At 39.8% G+C, this 16464-nt stretch overlaps 1 protein-coding gene across 5 annotated transcripts in view; it reads left to right on the top strand.

Annotated features, from left to right (window-relative positions):
• Positions 1-16464, top strand: part of LOC149251571 (uncharacterized) — a 286157-nt gene that overhangs the window by 36112 nt on the left and 233581 nt on the right. The gene's annotated exons all lie outside the window — the stretch shown is intronic.

The raw sequence follows: 16464 nt of genomic DNA, 5'->3' as shown, positions 1-16464 counted from the left end.
AGGATGCCTTTGCAGAGTTTTCCACTGGCAGTGGTCGATTTGGAGGTTATGATGTGATTAGAGACAGGGGGCTAAGAAGCGCTATTCTTGGTGGGCAAATCATGGGGCAACAAGCCCTCCTCTTCAGCAGTTAGCCATGAGGCTCCTCTCTCAGGTGACTTCATCCTCTTGTTGCGAGAGGAATTGGAGCACATATGGGAATTTGTATAGTGTGAAGAAGAACAGGCTTGAGTAGTCCAGGGCAAAGACAATGGTGTATGTGCACACCAACCTTCGTCTTATTTACAGGTAGAGGGAAGAGTGGTTGAGGGGAAAGACAAAGATGTGGGATGTCTTTCCTGATGATATGGGTCTGGACACCAGTGTTGAGTTGGCATTGGCCAACATGGATCTCAATGATCTAGTGCTAGATTTGATGACTTAGAGGGGTCATCTTCCACACCAGCAGATGCAGAGTCGTCTATGGATACAGGGGAGGAGGAGGATGCATAGGAGAGCAGTGGGGACCATGATGATGAGGACATTGATGCTGATTCTGATGCTGATGATGAGGATTGATGCCTTAAGGCTTGTATACCTATAGTTGTTTTATATTTTCTATTTCTATTTGCCATTGGCATTGCACCAACACTACCTATGTAACACATTTTGATTTAATGACTTAATGAGAAAACTGCAGTTGTTAGTGTGTTTATCTTACTATCTTGTAGTTGTAAGTTGTCTTTCAGTTATGAATTATGAATCATGATTTATGTGACCAGTACCACTGACATGTATTTGAATTTTGTATGTACTATGCATGCTATAGATGAAGATCTATGTTTGAAATCAATAAATTTGTATCATTAATTAAAATTTGTGTAAGAAATATCTATTTAATATATATATATATATATTTTAATAAAATAATATATAACGAATCCTACGTGCCCTGTTCCGGGGGGTCAACGTGTTCGAATTCGACACCACGAATCTCGAATCCTACGGATCCCGAATCCTCGTGTCAGGTGACTTAGGTGGCAACCTTAGATGACATTACCCTTGGGAATATGCATATAGTCAACATGGTGTCTATAATTGGCAATCATTCATTGCTGACACATTGTAAGAGATTTCAAAGGTCATGCTACCCCTCATTTCAACGAGGGTACATATAGATTTCTTTCACTTTGCATTATCACTATTTTAAGCCTGAGGTCACAAGTCAAAGCCTTGTAAAAGCCATGTGTGTCTTTGTATTTAGGTGTCTAGGGCCTTGTGATGGTCGACCGTTGACTATCCTTTTAGTTGAAATCCTTGGTCTCTTTGTCTTGTATAGGATTGGGGGATTTTGGACTCATGGTTTATAGGAGCTTTAGTTATGTAGGGTTGTTCATTAGTATATGGGCTAGTCCAACTTGTGTCAGGTGATTCTTTGTCTTGTTGCATGGTTATGAGTCATTGAAGTTGTAGGTGGCCTTGGCCTTGATGCAATATTCTTCAGTTCTCAACATTGTAGTCTCACAAAATCAACATTTTCACATTTCCCAAAGGTAGTACACATTTCCTAATGCATCTGGTCTTGAAAAGAAAAAAATCAACTTATTTCCAAATGCTTAGCGAAAAAAACTATATGAAATGCCACGTTGAATTTTTTCCAAAATGTGAAGGCATCATCAAGAAATTGATAGTGAAATGTAGTCCAACAATATGTGGGGCATCGAGTTAGCATAACAATGGTGTTAGTTTTTGTAGCATTAGACAAGTTTTTTAGTCTCGGTTTGTGTCAGAGAGGCTAAGAACACGAGACCTTTAAAACCTAGAAAATGTTTCGCGAGATAAGCTTGCGAAACACCTTAATTAAATTAATTAACCATCATTTAAATTTTCTCTAAGTCTAACTTAGGAAAATTGGTTTATTAATAATAATCACTTAAGGAAAGGTGAGAATACTATAGAAAATCACACGGTTTGAGTTTGAGATGATCTTCGCTGTTGATGAAGATCTAATCATGGGCGTTGGTTCACCAACGAGAGATTATAAGAGCAGGTCGATGGGGATGGACATAGACACATCAGGAGAGTGAGTTCCTTGGTAGATAGAGCTATCCAACTGTAAAAGTCGAGCAACAAAGAAGAGTTCGATCCAGAAGGAAATCAAAAGTGAGAGGGAGCAACAAAAGTTATTTTCGGTGCATTTCCAGTGCCGGAGAGTCAACAACAAGAGGGCCAAGTTATTCCTCAGTGAGGCTGCGCAGAGACTGCACATGCAACTTCAGAGGGCAGTTCAATTTCGTTGGAGGGGATGTGGATTCAGTTGTTGGTGGCCGAGAAAATTTCCAGAAGGCCAAGAAAGTCATCTACAGAGGTTGAGTTGGGCAGAACGACTGAATCAGAGCAATTCCACAGGCAGTGCAAGTTTAGCTTGTGTAGAGGCTGACACAAGGGCATTCGAGTGGCCCAGTTTGAGCCAGTTCCGGAGCTGGGATCTATGTCGGGTGAGACAAATTGTCTCACTAATATTTTGGCCAGAGTATTTGCTGGAGGATTGTTAAAATGGACAACTAGGGCCAAACTCCATGTGGGTCTTATTATTCATGGCAACTGATATTTTTCTTGGATTCCTCTCATTGAGAGGTGTAGGATTAATCTAAAGATCATCCAATTTCGATAAGTATTCATGGAGATATGAATTTATTTGTGTTATGGGACAATTTGTCAAGGTCGGCCAGCAACCAAATTGCCCCCACTTGTGCTCAACGTTTTAGTATAAAAGGAGGTGGCTTGTTAGTTATTTCAGTAACATACATTTTCTCTTATGATCTCTTCTTCTCCACTCGTTTGGGTCTTAGTGGAAGGAAGAGTCACTAAGAGTATACGCTACCATAGAATGAGTGCCCTAAGCATCTACGTTGTCCTAATAGAGAATCCTATACGCTGTCATGAAATGAGCCTAACTCCTATATGCTGTTATGGAACCTAAATCCTATATGCTGTCATGAAATGAGCCTAAATCCTATACGTTGTCATGGAAGGGATGCCTAAACTATACGCTGTCATCCTTATGTTAAACGTTGTCCAAATGAAGCCTATACGCTGTCCTAAAACAGAGAGCCGCAGAAGGGTATTGATTGCACCAATGTCTTGGGTTTAGGTGCAGTCATGACCATGTGTAAGGATGCAGCAATAGGTTGATATTCTCGACATATCTATCTCAGTATAACAATGATATAGCAGCAGTCATGACATACGTTGATCATGGTGAAGACTAGACAGTGAATAGCAGACTATGTATATGTATATGTATTACAACCTTGCCATAACTCTAAAGGTGTAATAGGTCACGAAGATGTACAAACTATGTATATGTATATGTATATGTATTACAGCCTTGCCATAACTCTAAAGGTGTAATAGGTCTCGGAGATGTACAAGAGATCCTAGGCATACCTATGAATGGAGACAGACAGTCTCAAGAGGTATCATTCGGATCTAGTATGATGCAGTCTTGATGTACTTCCAGGAATAGTAACAACCTTAGCCTTGATACAATACATCGTCTCACTCTACAGTAAGGCACAGGCACAAGATATGATCTTGGAGTTGAAGATCATGATCTCAATGAAGGTTACATCAGTGGTAATCTCTGAAACAGTGATGCATAGTGCAACATGGTGCAGCACAGTGATGATGGACATGGTGATGGTGCAGCATAGTGCACAGTGACAGTGGTGCAGCACAATGATGCATAGTGCAGCATGGTGCAACGCAGTGATGATGGACATGGTGATGGTGCAGCATAGTGCACAATGACAGTGGTGCAGCATAGTAATGCGTAGTGCAGCATGGTGCAACGCAGTGATGATGGACATGGTGATGGTGCAACATAGTGCACAATGACAGTGGTGCACAGTGATGCATAGTGCAGCATAATGATGCATAGTGCAGCATGGTGGAGCACAATGATGATGGACATGGTGATGGTGCAACATAGTGCACAGTGATAGTGGTGCAACACAATGATGCATAGTGCAGCATGGTGCAACATAGTGATGATGGACATGGTGATGGTGCAACATAGTGCACAGTGACAGTGGTGCAACACAGTGATGCATAGTGCAGCATGGTGATGATGGACATGGTGATGGTGCAACATAGTGCACAATGACAGTGGTGTAGCACAGTGATGCATAGTGCAACATGGTGCAACATAGTGATGATGGACATGGTGATGGTGCAGCATGGTGCAACACAGTGATGATGGACATGGTATGATGGTGCAGCACAGTGATAGGTACAACAAGGTGATGGAATCACCTGAGTCCAGATCAGCTACCTCATGTGACATCTTCTTAGAGAAGATCTCTGCTCTTAATTTTGACAAGTCAAAATGTTGACTTCTGATGTATATGTACTCTCTCTCTCTGTTGAACTATTGAAGAACATATAAGAAGAATTGATCAAGGGTTCCCCACATTGGGGTTTGTCCCTGGCTAGCGCCACATCTTGTGTCCTCTTGTCTTGGCTTGTCTTCTGCGATTTATGTTTATGTTCTATCTGCAATTTACTTTAATGCTGATGTGATTGCTAATCTGGAAAAGATATTGAGCTAACTGTGAAAATTGAAATAAATTGCTCTAAGCATAGAACATACCTAAACTTAACAAGTATTTTCAGTTTGGCATCTAGATCATTGTACTCAATTTTCGCTGCTACATATAATAAAATAAACCCTTATTTGCTGCGCCAGTTTTCCCAATTGGTTTTTATGGGGACTTTTGTCCAAAAATATTGGTGTCGTTTTTATTGTGCGTGCGCATCTATTTTCTTAGTTTCCAGTTTATTTTCCGCAATGTTTTTGTTGCAAAGAAATTGCAGTGTGATTTATTCGTTATTTGCCATAACAAATAAACCTCATTATTAATCGATTAGAAGAATAAATTTCAGTTTCTGCATTTCAAGGAAAATTTCACAAGGGGTAGATTTTGACAAAATGAGACATACAATATTTCAAAAGTGATTTACAAAATTGGCCCGATAAAACCCATGTGGTAGAATTGCCAAATTCCTAAGGGCATTAAAGATCCCCATTTAGTGCATGATGATGTCTTCATATGATGCCATGTGAAGGTCAAAGGACTTAGCATGGAGGGCAAGCTTGATGTTAAAAGTTATCTAAAACACTAGCTGGAAAATACCCATGTGCTAGAATCGTCAAATTCTTCAGGTTGTTGAAGACCAGTCAAAGGTGGCCAAATTGAGCCTCTTAATAGTTGTTAAGTCAATTCAAGAGGAATGTTGGAGTCAAAACTAGCCATTTAGGATTCAAATGGACCATTGGACCATTATGTGGGCAAAAAGTAGTTGTTGCAAAGTTTAAATCATCTTCTTTTCAAACAAAGAAAGCTTCCATGGACCAAGTCAAATTGCCAAGGACCAAATTAAACTAAAATTAGTGGAATGTTGAGCATCTTTTGACTATTTTTCATATTTTTTTCTTTTGGGGTCAATGCAAGTGGGACTTTAGACCTAAGGGCAAATGAATCCAGTTGAATCCATTAGTGCGAAAATCACTGTAATTAAAACCTATTTATTTAGTCTTCGATATATGGATGACAAGTAGAAAATATTATTTTTGAGAGAGAGGTTGAACTAGCTGTTAGAGAAGAAACTATAAAAGGCTAGCCTCTCTTATCTTTCATGTTGTCGTTGTTGTTTTGTGAGATCATATTAATAAAATAAGTCATTTTGCAAACCTTTGTGTGGGTTAGTTTTTCCTATATTTTTATTTCTTGATTTATGTTGTAACAAAGGCTTAACATAAAATATTTCCAGAATAAGAAAGATTACACAACAATTGGATGGATGATTTGTTGAGGGGATATGTAGCCATGCGAAAAAGGTAGACTAGCCGTTAGTCTACTTCATCATTTTGTTGTAGGTGGATTGCTCGGATGAATGTTGGACCAATCTTTGAGGAGGTAGCTTCAATCGGGAGAAGAGTAGCATTCACTACATAGTTGACCCAAAGGTCGGATCCATCTTGCTAGAGGTCACTCCTAGTTGGATCCAAAAGGTGTGGATATTTTTAGGCGTAAGTGGGGGCAATATTCTCTTTTTGAGACCAATGCCACTTGACTGTCCAACTTGCATAATTGACTTAAGAGGTATTGTGGTTCACATCCCAACAACTTGAGGTAAAGTATTGTGGTAATAGTAAGCCTTTTTTTAGCAACCTCATATGTATGAAAAAATACAAACCTTATTGTTAATTTTAGATAACAATGGTATGTTCTATATGCTTAAGAGCAATTTTACTTTGATTTTCTTATTAGCCCAATATCAATATCCAGATTAGCAATCACATCAACATGACAGTAAAATGTAGATAGGACATAAACAATAATAGTAGAAGACAAGCCAAGACAAGAGGACACAATATATGGCACCAGCAGGGGACAAACCCCAATGTGGGGAAACCCTTGATCAATTCTTCTTATTATTTTTCAAAAGTTCAGCACAGAGAGAGAGTACAATATACAATATTCACTTGCCCAATCAAAGTGAAAATCTGACCAGTCAAACAGTAGTAACAAAAAGCCCTAACCAGAAAGTCAACGTTGGTCAACAGGGCAAATTTTGACCTCCAAAACAATGCAGTCAAACTTGGTCAACTTGGCCTCCAACAGCTAGTCAAATCAGCCCAAAATCAGTCCGAAAATATCCAATCAAATCTGGTCAACGAAAGTCAACGCTGCAGCAAACCCTTCTGCAGTCAACACTGGTCAAACAACCTCGATTTCTGTGCCTAGAAATGCAGCCTACCCAAATAGAGATCTCCCTTACAAAAATGTAGTCAAAATAGGTCAATGCTGGTCAAAACAACCTTCTTGCAACTTCGGTCAACACTGGGATAGAAACCCTTATTTCTTCGCACATGTGGAGAGCTGCCTTAGAAATCTATCCCCAATCAACGAAGGAGAGAGAAGAATGTGACTGAGTGAGGTGACAAAATGAGGAGGAGGCTCCTTGTATTTATATGCAACGTTGTGGGCTCGAGGGTGCAAATTAGATGGCTGGCCGACCTTGACAATTTGTCCATAATCAAAATAAATTCATAATTCCATTTGTACATGTCAGAATGGGATGATCTTTAGAGGAATCCAGTAAAAACATCAGCTGCCTCATATGAGCTGTCCAAGGTGAAGTTTGGCCCTAGTTGCCAAATTTAACACTTCTACTTTACTGTTTTAGATTAGTTTTATTGACTAGTTTGCACTTCAAGTATTATCGTATTTAGCTAGTTTTAACCTTGGGAATTTGTTTAATAAAAATATATCCAAACCAAGGATCACTATATTTGTCTGTTGAGTTCTATTTCTACAAATTTTCATGGGTATATGGAGTTTTGTATCGCAGATCTGCATTAAAACCTTGTTGTAGCAGAACAAATCTGGTTGATTTTTAAAGGTCCAAGGCACTTCCAGGTTAGTACTTTAACAAGAACCTTGTAGGTAGACTCTATATCAAGTTTAGTTACTTTATTTTGTTTTTAGAGTCTAAACATGTCATTTTCCAGCTGTTGTATTTTATCCTTCTTGCGAGTTTTTTTTTTTTATTTTTTATTTTTTATTTTTTTTTATTTTTTTTTATCTGGGTTGTGCACCCTGTTACCACTCAAACCAACAGGGGACCTAAAAGGGGTTCCTAAGAGGGCAACTGCTAGGTTAAGGGCAATGTTGGAGGCTTAGCCCACTGTCACCACAGCTAAGTCTCCTTGCTTTTTACGGGCTTTCACCGATGGGAGGAGTCCCGGTAGTGTAGGGATCACTTGTAAAGTATGTTGATGGGTGGGTGGAAAGTGACCCTGGAAACCCTTAACCAGGGATGGAGTGAAGAATGGAACCTGCTTGCTTTCTAAGCAAGGGACTTGGTCCTCTAGGGGTAAGGGGTGAGGATCAGAGGGTTGAGGGAGAAGGAATAGGCTTATAGACGAGGTTCTCAATCCCTATAATCCTTGGGACACTTGGATTCCCAAATGGTCCTTGACAAATAATCTTTATTGAGAAATGGGACCACACAGGGCCAAGTGGACCCAGTCCAGGTTCGGGGATGGAATGTAGCAACCAATGGTGTTCCTATCCTGACAAGGTGAAAGGAAATGACCGAACAAGAATATTTACTTCAAAAGGTTGAATTGATCTTGTTGAGGTCTAGTCTTGGGGATGCTTAGGCAAAATTCGATCCTAGAGTTAGGGCTTGGGATTCCCGAAGATTCCACCATTAGAATTGCCTCAAATTTAGAGGCGAGGGAGGGGACTCACCAGCGCAGTAGCTTGTAGGAGATCGAAATTTTTCCTTGGGTCAATTCCCAGGAAATTGATGCCCTAGGTGACCTAATGGGGCTAGACCTATGGAAAAAGGGGAAAAGGGTAAAAATGGGGTTAAAATGATCACCCTCTTTGAGGGATCAATGCCTAATTCACTTGGGGATATGGAGTCAAGGATGATGATGAGTAAGAACTTGGTTTCTTGATCAAGGAGGCCTGGGAAGTCAGCGTCATCAAATGTTGAGAGAAAGAAAAGAAAAGTGACCTTTAGACATTTATACTTCAAAGAAAATGATGCAAGCTTACTGAGACAAATAATCTCTAGGACATTTCATTCATATAACATTGACCCATGCATTAAATTAGCTAGCTAAAACATGCTTAATTCCACATTTCAATTATGCAGCAACAAGCCCTAATTTTAGCAGTATGCAACAACAAGAATAACAACATCAAAATTTACTTACAATGTTATAGAATATATCTAACCAACGTTTCGTTTGCAAGACAAAGCTCCAAGACAAGAAAAATAGCCAAAATCCATACGTCAAAATTCATCCATCTCCAAAAAATATCCTCCAAGAAAAAAAATGCGAAGTTCTCCATGATTAGAGAGATCCCAAGTCAAGTGATCATCCAAATGAATGTATCTAACATCAATATATAGCCTCCTAAGGAGTTCGAATTAGCCTATGGGCCTACATTAGGCCCTAATGATAAAATAATGTGCAAATAAAACCCCAATTGGTGACAAGACCACCAAACTAGCTCACAAGTGTAAAAATAAGCCTCACAAGGGGCCAAATAATAATATGTACATGTCGTGGGGCCTCCCAAAGGCCTAATAATGTGCTGAGGTGCCATACTGAGGAAAAAATTCCTTGGAATATGATGGACAAGGGGGTGGCCCCTTGTTCTCCAAGTAGTAGACTTGTGGTCCTCCCAGTGGGTCTAAGGGCACATAAATGACCCCATGGGTCTCCATATGAATCAGAGATGCCTTTAGATCCTCTGCGAGGGTTTGAGTGGTAGAACGAATGCTGCCATGACATCGTACAAGTCCCGGGACCCCTGCCAAAAGTGTGGGGCTCCTCTGGGGCTTGTTGGGCATAATGTACCAATCAGACCACCATCATCCCAAAAGTGGATCGCTAGTAGTCTCTAAGCATCGATGAAGATTTGTGGAGTGCTGTTTGCTGCTGTGGAGGCCAATGGCTCTTTATGCATACCCTATATGTGCCAATGTAGACCTTTGGGTTAGGATCCCATATAGGGAGACCAAACCCAATGGAAACCACCTATAATCTTGCACAAGATCCAATGCATCCCCTAGGCTTCCAGTACAACCAGTCATTAAAATAATTGGGTAAAAGAGTTTACAAATCATGGATAACAAAGTGGGCACTTCATAATGGCATGCCCTTCCGTAGTGGGCTTTGGCATGTGCTAGTGTCTCCAAGCTCCAAAGGGGGTTAACCAAGTACCTTATTAGGTGGTTTCAACCCTTAAAGGGGATATTATGTCCAAGGTACATCCCTCTAATGGGGGGTGACAAGTGATAAATAAGTGGAATGGAATAGGGAATGAGAAGGGCAACCCTAGGCCACATATTGGGGCATAGGGGTAGTTGGATAAGGGGAAGCCCACACCTGGGTATGTAATGTGTAGGAGGGAGAAATCGTGGTACACGAGGTACCCCTACCTTGATTTTTACACCCTTCTTTATATGCCTTTGGCCCTTTTGCCTTTTATGCATTTTCTTTAATTAACTGCTCAAAGGCTCAAAGGACAAGAGCATGATGTGTAAGATATAACAGTGATTACCCCCTTTTAGGTAGGGCGGTTCATTGCCCTCCAAGGGTTGGGACAATCATGGGTTCCTAAATGATAAAGGAGGGTCATCTAGTTCCTATGGAACCAGGGTGATGACCATGGATTGGGGTAGAGCACCTGCATTGGATTTTGCCCACGCGCTAATCATTTTTGTCCAGACCATCTTTGCATTTTGTGGTAAAATTTCCTATTAAATGTGGCCAATTATGCTTTTTTCTTTTTCTTTTGGCTGCTTCAACCTCTGGGCATCATTGCAGGCCTGACCCAAGGTGGGGGCAAGGGGATAGGGAGGTTGGCCCTATGTGGACCCAGAATGGAAATGTGGCCCCAGGTGGGAGAAGTGATGAATGGGGGTATAGTGAGTGGAAAGGGAGTTAATATATGTGGATAAAGGAGCGGGACTATGCACCCAAAGTCAGGGTTTCCAAAGTAGTACCACCCTAGAACCAAATGGTCAATAATGGAGATCCCACAGGACTAAGATCCAAGGGTAACATCCAAAAGAGATCAAGGGGACAAGAGCACAAACTAGGCCCACTCTTTCCACCAAATCCCCCCATCAATCCATACCCAGAAGTATCCATGATAAGTAAAGCTAATACTCTATTACCAAATGACAAGACATACCTTTAGATTCGGGAGGCCCACCTTCAAACATATGATCAATACAACTGGGTGAGGGACCACATGGTTGGATCAGGTGGTAGAGAAATGGCACAAGCTAGTAGGAGGCTGCCGATTGAGGTTCATCATGGAGAAAATTTTCTCGTGGGGATATCATCCACGAAGTGTTGTCTAACACACCCAATAGGGTTTGTCCCCATAATCTTAATAGGGCAATTTCTAGCTTGCTGGAATTGCATCTAGTTGTTGGTATAAGGCTTAGGATTGACCCACAATGGTTCCTCTTACATCCTCTAGCCTCTCCACTCTTAGATTTGTTGTTAGAATATAATTTATATAAAAGTTATAAAATTAATGTAAACAATAATAATCATAATTAATGATTAATTAACTAGTAATTAGTTAATGAAGAGGCATGCTCTAAAGGACATAACATTCAATGAACGGGCACCTACCTAGGTATATAAGCGGGCCCTCATTTGTAACAATCAACATCTCATATCTTTTGTACAATTCTTATATAATATATTATTCTCCTATAATGGATATTTACATATATGAACTTGTTCGTAACATTGGTATTAGAGCTGTTCGATCCTCTGGTCGCTCAATCGTTGCATAGAGGTAGTCTGATTTGGCCCTTGGCCATCAACTTTCTGTCAACTTTGTTGACGTACGATTGAAGCATTTTTCTCTGCAACTTTTGGAGTTTCTCTGTTTGCTGATTTTTCAGAGGCCCTTGGCCATAAAATTATTTAAAAAAAAGTTTAATTTAAAAAAAAGAAAGGGAAAAGACTATTAAAAAAATGAAAAAAAAGTAAAAATTTAGATAGAAAATTACAACAAAAAATATAGAAAAAAAACAAATTAAAAAAAACAATTTATTAAAAAAAATAGTCAATATATATTTAAAAAAAGAGAATATATATATATATATATATATATATTTTATAAAAAAGTCAAAGAAAAAATATAAAAATCAAAATTGAAAAAAATAAAATAATAATAATAATAATAATAATAATAATAATAATAAAGTTCTACACTGCCTCCAGTGCAACTCGACTAGGCATTGCAACCCCGACTGACCACCACTGTGCTGACCAACTGTCACAACTCTGTAGCCAGTGTGCCTTGCCCTCGCTGTACGATAACTTTTCCATCGCTGTTGTTCCCACCATCACCATACGTTGATGTCTAGACCATAGTCGCATATCTGCCTGCTATAGCTACCCAACAAGAAAATTGTTACAATTTCAACCGCCGCGAGGTTTGCTCCATATTGGTCACCCACCGAACCTGCTGCTATTTTAATTTCTCACCGCTCAACTCATTCACAACATCATCCAACAACCATTACAATTGTGTAGTCGAAAATTACAACGGTCTATACAATCGGTGAAACCACTAAAATATATGCCGTGCAAGTGTGATTATTTAAGAATATGACCACACTAGTTTGTACTGTCTTTTTATGTACCTTAAAAAACAACAATCCATCATAATTTTGTTTTGTCCGCACAAGCTCGTACCCTTTCATAAGGGCCACGATGGGTCACGTAGTATTTTTTTTCCAAAAGAGTTATAAAGCCATAAACTTCATAACATTTAGATGTTTTTTTTTGTAAGCTAAGATGGAACCATTTATATTAGAACAGGTTAAAACCAGTACATACATATGATGGCCTCAACCCGCCCTGAAGGAAAACCGGGTCTGTTGGCCATCTGAAGTTCTTAATAGCCATCCAAAAACAAAATTTAACGAGTCTGTTTGTCCATGCTATATATACTGACCATTCAAAAAAACTAACACTGTTTACTAACTGCATTATAAAAGATAACAGAGGGTAGCATGCTTTTCATCTTCCTAAGGAGAAAATAAACATATCTTGAATAATCATTCTTCCATTGTGCTCGGCTGGTGCTCCTCCTCTTTTACTTCCTGAATAAGCTTCTTTAGCTGCTGCTGTATCTCGTCAAGCTTGCCATCCTGCATCATAATGGTTATCTGAAGGTTGTTTATCTCTTTCTTTAGATTAGGAATGCCTTGGGCCAAATCAGCCATCTCCATGGTCACCTGTTCCATGGCCTTAGCCAACAAACGCTTCATGACCCAATACACATGTAAGGCCTGTTTATACAGGGACATACGACCTCTGGTGTTTCCACGGTCTAGTAACAGATATTCCCAGTCCTCCATCTCAGATTCTGACTGTTCCTGGGTCACCTCCTCTTCCAAATGCTGGATTATTCTCCTAATGTCTGCATGTGTGTCTTTACTATATGCCCTCTCTGCATACTGCACTTGGTGATTCATCGTTTTCCTTCCGCGTTTGTTTCCTGCTGCTTTGGTGCGTCCCTGTTCCTGATGACTGGCTTGCCAACATCCTCTTCTCCCTCTGCGGCCCCTTCCTCGTCCTGCTCTGCCTACATTGTATTCCCTTACCCTGCTTCCCTGTCCTAATTCGCCGGCGGGTGATCCCGTGTCTACTTCCTCTTCTCGGCCCCTGACTTTCTTATCTCCTATATCCTCCGCTGCTTGTCTTGTTTTTTCCATAATTCTCCCTTTACCTCTATCGCTTTTTCTTATCTGCGGTTGACTATCCCATTCCAGGTCGTATATCTCCTCCATGTTTGCCCGGGTCTGTTCCTCTCCCTCCCATTGATCCGGCTTAGTGCCTTCAGCACGCGAAGGTCTTCCTCCCCTGTTCCCCGACATTACAGTCCTCTTCATTCCGTCCTCAATTCTCTTGCTCTGAATTTTCCTTAACCCAGGAGGTCGACCCTGTGCGGTTCCTCCTGCTCCGTCTATCACCTTTTCCTTCCTGCCTCCGTTCACCTTGAGGACGCTCCTTTCATGCATGCCCTTATGCCTCCACCCATATCCACTCCCGCTCACCTGCCGACCTCTTTTGTTCTGCTGCACCGTCTTTCTCTGCCGCCTGCACTCTCCATAATAGCCCACTCCTTCTCGGCTTTCCCTTGTGCGACCTGGTCCTTGTCCCATCACCGTTCCGCCGTCACCTCCACCACCTCTGAGCTTAAGATTATTCCTCCTGCTGCAATTTAACATGATGTCCAGTCTACCTAACGTACCATCCACTTGCCGCGATCTCCTGATGCAAGGTGGCTCATAATTGCCACCCCTCGTCCTTTTATTGCCTTCCCATGTCATCGCATTAACCACCCCGATCGGGGGCATAACATTTAGATGTTACGAACCTTATAACTGCGATAATTTTTATTAATATAAAAGTATTTAAAAAGAGGTCATTTTATTTAAAATTATAAAGGAGCTTGAAATATTAAGGAAACGTTTCATAAAAAAAGATATAAAAAGGTGAGTTGAAGAATCTTGCAATTAATGGTAAAGGTACCTTATATATATTTTAAATATAAATTATATATATTAAGGGTGTTAAAAAAAGAAAAAAGAGTAAGTGAAAAAGAAAAGTATATTTTAATAAAGTATTAAAGCTTTCCTTTGTAAAAAAGAGACACTTGTAAAAAGCACTTGAAGTTTTTTTAAAGGGAAGAAAAGGGGTATTGGTATAAAAGAAAGAAGTCTAAAAGCATATTGAGGAAGCAGGTGTTTTGTACTTTGCATACTCATTCGTTACAGAGAATACATAAACTTTGCAGTCAAATTATCAGTTGAGTAATTAATGACGCAAATTGGAAACCAATAGTGGAAGATTTTCAGAAACTATATTTAACTCTGTTCCATGAAAGAGTATTTTATTACTCACATTGTTGTGTAAAAGTACATAGAAGACCTCCATTATATGGCAATGGAGGAGGCCCACTGTCGATTAAGGATAACTATGACAACTAGACAGAAGCAAGTCCCTATGTGAGCTTACAACTCACCATACTTAGCTCATAGGGAAATGAAGCGTTGGAAAAGCCAATTTTAACACGCCCCCTTAAGCGAAACACAGGGAGTAACTAAAGAAAAATGAAAACAAAGAATGGGTCCCGACAACGAGGCCTGATTTGGTACACATGTATAAACTCTCATAAGCGGAGAAAGAGAGAAATACTTGTAGGAAAAAACTCCCCCCCAAAAGAGAGAAATATGCCAGTGCTTAAGTTATCATGGAGCTGAAATTGTAGATCCCATAATGATCCACTGAATGGCAAGAACATAGGCCTGCTCCAATCAAGAAGTATGAATTGCTGAAGTACCAAAATTTTGAAGGTGAGAGCCATGAAACGTCAATGAGGTCGGTCGATCTCTGAAGTAGGAATGTTGCAGAGGCAAAAGGGTGGCAAACACTGCCAACTTCTCCAAAAAACACTTCAAAGAAACCAGGTATCGGTAAAGAACCAACACAAGGCTTCAAACAGAAGCAACACTATCATAGTACATAGAAGACCTCCATTATATAGCAATGGGGAAGGCTCAGTGTCGGATAAGGATAACTACAACAACTTGATAGATGCAAGTCCCTATGTGAGCTTACAACTCACCATACTTAACTCATAGAAAAATGAAGCTTTGGAAAAATCAACTATAACACCCCCCCTTAAGTGAAACATTGGGAGTAACTCAAGAACAAAGAAGCAATGATTGGGTCCCGACAACAGTGCCTAATTAGGCACTTGTTGTACCTGTTTCCCATAGGCAGTCCTTGGCTACAAAAACTACACCGGGAAACCAACTCAACCAGTGTTTAGGCTGAAGCTGGCCCTTGAACTAGAGGGGTCTCTCTCAGTGTTATGAGGCTTTGTTTAACGCTGTTCACCTATAACTAAACAGCAGCATTTGAAGCACAATGGCCAGATTTATGGTTTTAATTGGGGGTGGTTGGCAAATAATGACAATCCCTATTAACGAGTAAAAGCTTCTCTTACAAGATCCTTTCTCAAAGTGTCAGCTTCTAGCCTGACAAAACGTCTCAACTTTTCAGAATTATGATAGAAGAATGAAAGGAGATTCTTAATAATAAGCAGTCAACCTGACTTTAACTATTAGGGAAATTCAGATGCGTGTAGAAGATTTCTACATCCTAACAAAATATATTCAAATGTGACTGAAGGCCAAACTGAAACCAATTCTAAGAGGAGTTACTTTGGACAGATAGTCCAATAAACTAGTTTCCTATAACGGCTATCAGAAGGCATAAAGCAAAAACCAGTCAAAGAGGAGTGAACTTGGACAAACAATCCAATAAACTGATCTCTTTAAAAGGTTATGATTCTGCAGAGAATTCAGAGAGATTAAGACTTAATCTACACTTACCTAGACCTTCGTATAAATGCTTTGAAAATATGTAGAAATAAGATATGAGACACTGGAAAAACATACTAGAGAACACAAAAATTCTGTCAAAACCAGAGCGGGAAGGCTTTCATAAGAAATTCATAACAGAAACTATTACAGAGCTGAAGAGTTTTGGCATCAAAAGCCCCCCTCTCTTATTATTGCAAATGATCAAATATATAGAGATTACAATAAGCTGGCTGTTGCTAGCTTTTAGGAAAATAAAACAAAATCTTAACCAAGCTATCTAAAATGATTAAATTAAAAATAGTCCCGGATGGACTCTCCTTGAAATCTGCAACCTCTTAACTATTTCTAAATTTCTAATATATATTAAAAGGCTCGCAGGCCTAACTATTTAATATAATTAAACAATTTCCTACTAATCTGATAACTAACCTAACACCTATTAACTAAAAAAAATGTACGAGC

This window comes from Pinus tabuliformis, chromosome 7, assembly GCF_031772625.1.
Source record: "Pinus tabuliformis cultivar Carrire ecotype Pingquan chromosome 7, CPIR1, whole genome shotgun sequence".
NCBI classification, from domain to species: domain Eukaryota; kingdom Viridiplantae; phylum Streptophyta; class Pinopsida; order Pinales; family Pinaceae; genus Pinus; species Pinus tabuliformis.
This window is presented reverse-complemented; position numbering and strand designations above follow the sequence as displayed.